This window comes from Zootoca vivipara, chromosome 5 (genome assembly GCF_963506605.1).
Source record: "Zootoca vivipara chromosome 5, rZooViv1.1, whole genome shotgun sequence".
NCBI lineage: Eukaryota > Metazoa > Chordata > Lepidosauria > Squamata > Lacertidae > Zootoca > Zootoca vivipara.
The window spans coordinates 44,856,004-44,863,218 of record NC_083280.1 but is presented as its reverse complement, the minus strand read 5'-3'; positions in this window follow the sequence as shown (position 1 = coordinate 44,863,218).

Sequence of the window (7,215 nt, the reverse complement as noted above, 5' to 3'; positions counted from 1 at the left end):
GAATGTAACTAGAACTACAATCCATTGCATCATCATGAGGAAGACTGACCAGGTAACCTGACCAGGTGCTATCTCTTGATGCGCAATTTCAAGGCTTCCCTTTCAACAGAATCTGCTCTTCAAATAGAGCAGGGGTGGCCAACTCCCAAGAGACTGTGATCTACTTTCAGAATTAAAATCTGGCGGTGATCTACCCCCATTTTTGGGGGTTCAGTTCAAAGTTGTTGAGCTTTTTTTAGGGAGAAGGAAAGGGGGGTGACCAGATTTGGTAACCTTTTTGGGGGGAGCACTGCCGAAATACTTTTCTTACAAAGGACAACAGAAACTTTTAGAGATTTCTTGGGAGAGAATTGCATAAAAGCACTCACAAAACTGTACGCACAAACTCCTTTACCCACTCCATTAACCTACCTATCAAGATTTCTTAAAAAATACATGCCTTCATTCATTGTTAGTGTGACACCTGCATCACCATTTTGGTAACCAACTGTTCAATATCAGACGAGTACTGTGTTTGAACGTTGCTCTCTCTCTCTCTCTTTCTCCCCCACCCCCCCCCTCCCCCACCCCCTCAGCTAGGGGCACCCATCCACCCCCTCTCTTTCTTTCTCCCCCACCCCCTCAGCTAGGGGCACCCACCCACCCACCTCTCTCTCTCTCTCGCTAGCTGGCTCCCAGTAACTCAAAGAGACAGGGACAGGGGGAAAATCCCTCTGTGAGTGGAGGCTCCTGCTTTCCTCCCACGAACGCAAACTCACCCCCCCCTCCCTCTCTGCCGGCATGAGGGAGGAGGAGGAGCAATGTAGCCATTCTGTGCAACGCACTAACACAGTCACACACAAACTGGTAAGCTCAGTATCGGGAAGAGGGAAGGAGCTCTCCCTGCAATTGCTCACGGTTATTGAGCTTTTTTGTGGGGGGGAGACAAGAGTTCTTGAGGGTTTTTTAAGGGGGAGAGCTCTTTCTTTTCTTTTAGGCTGACTATCACTAAGGAACCCACAATCTACCCGGGATCTACCAGAAACGTCCTGGGGATCTACCGGTAGATCCCGATCTACCTGTTGGCCATGCCTGAAATAGAGGACTGCTGTCTGACAGCCCTTCAAATTGAGTATGGTGGTACCTTGGTTCTCAAACGCCTTGGTAATCAAACAAATTGGAACCCAAACACTGCAAACCTGGAAGTGTGAATGTTTTTCAGAAGCTGAACATGCTCCGTTTTGAGTGTTATGCTTCCGATTTGAGTGTCACACTTCCGTTTTGAGTGTTACACTGAGGTCTGCCTTTTTTTGCTATTTATTTTGCGTTTTTGTTTTTGCGGTTCTTTTTGTTTTGTTTTTGTGACTGTGCGGAACCCAGTTCAGCTACTGATTGATTGATTGATTGATTGTGTAGCTGCAGGTATATTGCTTTCATTTTATGTATCAATGGTCTCCATAGCTGCCAAGTTTTCCCTTTTCTCGTGAGGAAGCCTATTCAGCATAAGGGAATTTCCCTTAAAAAAAGGGAGGACTTGGCAGCTATGATGGTCTCGTTAGATAGTAAAATTCATTTTAAATTGCTGTTTTAGGGGTTGTTTTTAAAAGTCTGGAAAAGATTAATCCATTTTGGGTAGGGAACAGTCTCTGGCCTACAGGGCTTTCTTATGGGGTATAAATAATAAATTATTATTATTATTTATAAATAATAAATTTATTATTATTATTATTATTATTATTATTATTATTATTATTATTATTATCATTATTTTGCATTACTTTCTATGAGAAAGCACGCCTTGGTTTTGGAACACGTTGGTTTGGGAATTGACTTCCAGAACGGATTAAGTTTGAGAACCAAGGTACCACTGTACTGTTCTATGTTTAGGACACCCTAATCAGCAGTGAAGGAAGAGCAAGAAAATGTTTAGCAAAAATAAAATATACTCTTTCTTGCACATGGCAAGGACACAGTGAGGGAGAAGCACTGAGCCTGCCTAACACTGAGCCTGCCTAACACTGACTGCATACTGATGCAAAACCTGATTTTCCTAAGGTCTGCTGTGCCATGGGTTGATTATAGATTGGTTACAAGTCAGCACACACCCAAGCCAAGGGATTTCGTGGCATCCACTGTTGTGAACATGGTGCTGGCATCTGTGTTGAGCCCCAAGTGGCATTAGTACTGGACATCTGGCATTGCACTGTTCTGATTTTAGAGGCAAGAGCATCCAGAGTCTCTCTTTCTGTGTCAGTGGCAATGGAAAGTTCAGGCATGACTTCAGCATTCTACAATTTATGCACCTCTTCTTTTAGATGCCAAACCTGCAAGGAGCTTGATCCTTCCAAGGTGCTGGGAATATCACCTTCCTTAGCCGAGATGTTTCCACAAGAGAAATGTCACCACAGTTTTTTCTGTTACCACCCTGGGGTCTTCAGATGAGGGGTGATATACAAATATTTAGAAAGAAAAGAAGAAGAAAGGAAAGAAACAATGACCTAGTCAAAGGTCACCCTGGCACACAGAGGGCCCAATATTATAGACCAAGTAATTGGGAAAGCTCTTGCACAGTGCAGCTATCATTGGTACCTTTTTTAGGCAGGAGTGCTGCCAAATGATATATTGCTAATATACTTTATCTGGAGGTTCCTTCCCATAGTTATTCCTAGACAAAACACATGGAGGTGAGTCCCTTGAAGTGAGTCTGTGGGCTGTGACCTCTTCCCAATTTATATTTGTGCTTTACCCTTCCCAGACTGCATAGTCACGCTTAACACAGGCAAGTGCCTGCCCACCCACTCATACATGAGGCAACCATAAGAAAGCCCTGTAGGCCAGAGACTGTTCCCTACCCAACAGCATGGGAGGACGACAGATTATATTGTGTTGCCTAATAACTAGAGCCCATAAGGTATTGCAATCTACTGTTCTTTGATGTTGTGTATATGAATATATGTTATATAAATGTGTCAGATTTATAAGGGGGAGGGGACCAGAAATGGCACAAGAGTGTGGGCACGACAAAGGCCAGAATAAAGGAGTTTGAAAAAATGTTTCACCAAATCAACAAGCTTGGGGGCCATCATTGTATACTTAGTACCGTTTTGAGATAGATTTGGAACAGAAGCACAGTGCTGCTTCAGGTAGGACAAGCTAGTAGTTGTGGGCTACACAAACATGCTCCTCACAATATACCACTTGGTCCTGAACAAATCAGTCCTAAACTTGCTGGTTACTGTAGGTGAACTTTAGGCTTGCTAAAGAGGAAGGGATATTCCTGCCCATCCTATTAAACACAGCTGCTATGTTTCGAAGGTCAACACTGGAGTGAAGCCTCTGTATCTGAATGGTGCTCAGACCAAGGCCAGCCTAGAAAACGCCAACTGTCTGATGGAGCAACTCACCAAGTAAAGGCAGCCCTCTCCTACCCAGCATACTTTATTCTTGTTTTCAGTGCCGCTATGTCACAAACTTTATTTAAAGGTATGGCATATTCTTGTTTTAAAAAAGGAGAGGGAGAGAAGGAGAGAGGGAGAGAAAATGTTCACCTTGTCACCTAGTGACTCTTTGTTCAGTCATGTATGTTCTAGCCTTTCCCAAGAATACTGTACAAACATTTCTTATTCCTTACAGAGTTCCAAATACTTAAGCCTTCCCTAATCCTGACATAGTACGTCAATCGTTACGGCATATGTCAAAATCTTTGAGAGCTATCATCTAATGGAGAAGACATTCGGCCCCTGCTTTTGCCCACAAGGAATTCTTAAAGGGAGAGGCTTTGACATCCCAAGGCTTGGCCTAAACAAACCCCCTGGAGGAATGCACAAGGCTCCCCTGCCCCTTCCCTTAGTAACAGAGAGAAAGGAAAAGCTGGCAGAGAATCAGCATTTGTTCACAAGTAGATGTGCGTATGAGCAAGTTACGGAGATGATCTAATTGACATACTTTTCACCCGGGATTTCGAAAGGCAGGCAGGAGGATGAGAACAAAGGGGAGAAGAAGCCCAGCGAGGAGATGATGGCAGGAGAGAGGTTGGGGTTGGAATTAGCCATTCGCTCCCTTTTAGATGAGTGTTTCAGTGCAGGGGTGGGGAACCTGTGGTCTCCCAGACTTTGTTGGATTCCAACTCCCAGCAGCCCATGCCAGCATGGCCAACAGGCAGACCACACATTCCCCCACCCTGTTCTTATGCCATCTCTGCTCACAGGCCACAATGATAAATCACAGTCCTGTTCAGAGTGGACAAAGCCAAAGGAGGGGGCATTTTGGGTCACATTTGCAGAGGTCAAAGAGATTCCACTCGTTTCACAGAATGATTTAAAACCTAATTTCGCCTATATTGAGGTTTGAGTTGAAACAACAACCACCAAAGCATTTTCAGAGCATTTGTTGTAGGCACTTATATAACTCATTATAGTGAGAAATGAAGGCGCTTATCTGCCTTAAAATCCTGTGTGCAGATGTGGTTCCCGTCACAACAACTACCACCAGTGTTCTTAACCAAAAATCCCCCTCTGGCAAAGTATCCTGGAGCCTCTCCTTTGCTCGCTCTCTCAAATACCAAAGCCCTTTCACATGGTCCCTCCTGGTGTTGCTGCTGCTGCTCCCAACCTGGTCACTACATTTGCCTCTTAGCTCAGCCTGCTTTCCCTCCCGTTCATTGACGGTTCTTCTTTTTACCACATTTCAAGGAATCAAATGAACATTGTGTGCCTCTCTTCTCTCCCAAACTGTTCTCTTTCAAAGTAGAGTTTTTGCTTGCCGCTGTTACCCGCTTTAACTGCAGTGCCTGCACTGCCTCCCCAACACCAGAATTTCAGGATATATTCAGTTTCTTTAAAAAATAATAATATGGTGCCTTATTGAGCAAAGCTCTCCCAATATGGTTCCTTTGGAACACTTGGTTCTACATGCTGAGTAGCTATTGGTACTTAAAAGAGTTAAGTGGGCCTCGATGCTTGTTGAATGTGACTCACATCCTCAGTGAAATCTGAAATGGCTACTCTGTCTTTTATCATCAGCTTGGCACTTCAGGTTCCCCACACAAGCTGGCCTATATCCATTGGCAGTCCTTTGCTGCTTGCATCCCACTCCTCAACACAACCAAGCTGTCCTTGAATGCCATGGCATGTCCTTCTTTTCTTTCTTTTTTGTCAGATATAGGATCAGAACTAATTGGGGGATCCCCTCTCCTGCTCTGTTTCCTAGGTGGCAGTTATACTGCTAGAGTCAAGTAGGAGATGGCTGAAGTATATTGTCCCCTGAGGAACTAAGAGCTCCTGTTATAAGCACTTGTGTATATCTGAGCTAGGATCAGGCATGTTGGGAGGTGTTTTACGGGCACATTTTATGGGGCTGTTATGAACCTTGCAGATGTTTGGCAGCTGTTACTGGGATGGGGCCTAATGTCTAGGTGGCTGGCAGACATGGAGCAAAATCAAAACCTTCTGTCCTTTGATTAACATCTTCTACAGCAGGCATGCCCAAACTGCTGCCCTCCAGATGTTTTGGCCTACAACTCCCATGATCCCTAGCTAACAGGACCAGTGGTGGGGCATGATGGGAATTGTACTCCAAAACATCTGGAGGGCCGACGTTTGGGGATGCCTGTTCTACAGCATCAGTTGAATATATATATATATATATATATATATATATATATATATATATATATATATATATACTATATATACATACACACTGCACGTAGAAGCTCACACTCCCCACCTTGGATGCAGGTGGCGCTGTGGTCTAAACCACTGAGCCTCTTGGGCTTGCCAATCAGAAGCCCTCTTGAGCTTGCTTCAAATCCGCACAACGGGGTGAGTACCTGTTGCTCTGTCCCACCTCCTGCCTCCCTAGCAGTTTGAAAGCACGCCAGTACAAGTAGATAAATAGGTACCACTATGGCGGAAAGGTAAACGGCGTTTCCGTGCCCTCTGGTTTCCATCACGGTGTTCTGTTGCACCACAAGTGGTTTAGTCATGCTGACCACATGACCCAGAAAGCTGTCTGTGGACAAACACCGGCTCCCTTGGCCTGAAAGCGAGATGAGCGCCGCAACCCCATAGTCACCTTTGACTGGACTTAACCATCCAGGGGTCCTTTACCTTTACTCCCCACCTCTATGGCTGTTATAGGCTACTGTTGAGGTAAAAGGGTCATCAGCCAGATATGGGTAAGTGACTAGAGAGCTTTCCTTTTCAAGTGGCAATAGTTCAGTCTTCACTGAGATGGCCTGGAGAATAGTATGGAGCCTTTCTGATGATTAATGTAGGTGTGAACACATGGCTGGTGAAAAAGTGCACCTGATAATGATCAGAAGTATCTCGTGAATAAAGCCAACATCCAAGTGAACAGTAGTGGTGGCTTTTGTACTGTTCTTTCTCCAATCAAATGCTAATGCTATTCTAAGCTGCATCAACAGAAGTATAGTGTTCAGATCAAAGGAAGTAATAGTACCACTCTATTCTGCCATGGTCAGATCACACCTGGAATACTGTGTCCAATTCTGGGCACCACAACTGAAGAAGCATGTTGACAAGCTGGAACATATGCAGAGGAGGGTAACCAAGTTGATCAAAGGTTTGGAAACCAAGCCTTCTGAGGAGCAATTGAAGGAGCAGGGTATGTTTAGCTTGGAAAAGAAGAGACTGAGAGGAGATACGATAGTTATCTTCAAATATCTCAAGGGCTGTCTTATGGAAGAAGGAACAGGCCTGTTTTCTCCTGCTCTTGGGGGGGGGGGCAGGAATTCAACCAATGGCTTCAAGTTACAATAAAGAAGATTCCAACAAAACATCAGGAAGAACTTTCTGATAGTAAGAGCTGTTCAACATTGGAACCGTCTCCCTCAGGAGGTTGTGGACCCTCTTTCCTTTGAGGTTTTTAAGCAGAGGTGAATAGCCATCTGCCATGGATGCTTTAGCTGAGATTCCTGCATTGCAGGAGGTTGGACTAGATGACCCTTCAGGTCCCTTCCAACCCTACAATTCTATGATTCCATGGGTCCCTCTGGAAGATAGTACTTTGCCTTCTGGCTTCACTTGGCACACTCAAGCACCTGTGGTATGGAGGTGGCCTTGCCCTGTTGAGTTTAGTTCTTAGATAAATGTTAAGCCACTTGATTCACAGGATCCATTTTAGCCCCCACCTGCCATCTTGGCTGAGCTGATCACAGTTGGAAGGGAGTTGATGGAGATAGAGACAGATGAACGTAACAAATGGAGCCAAATT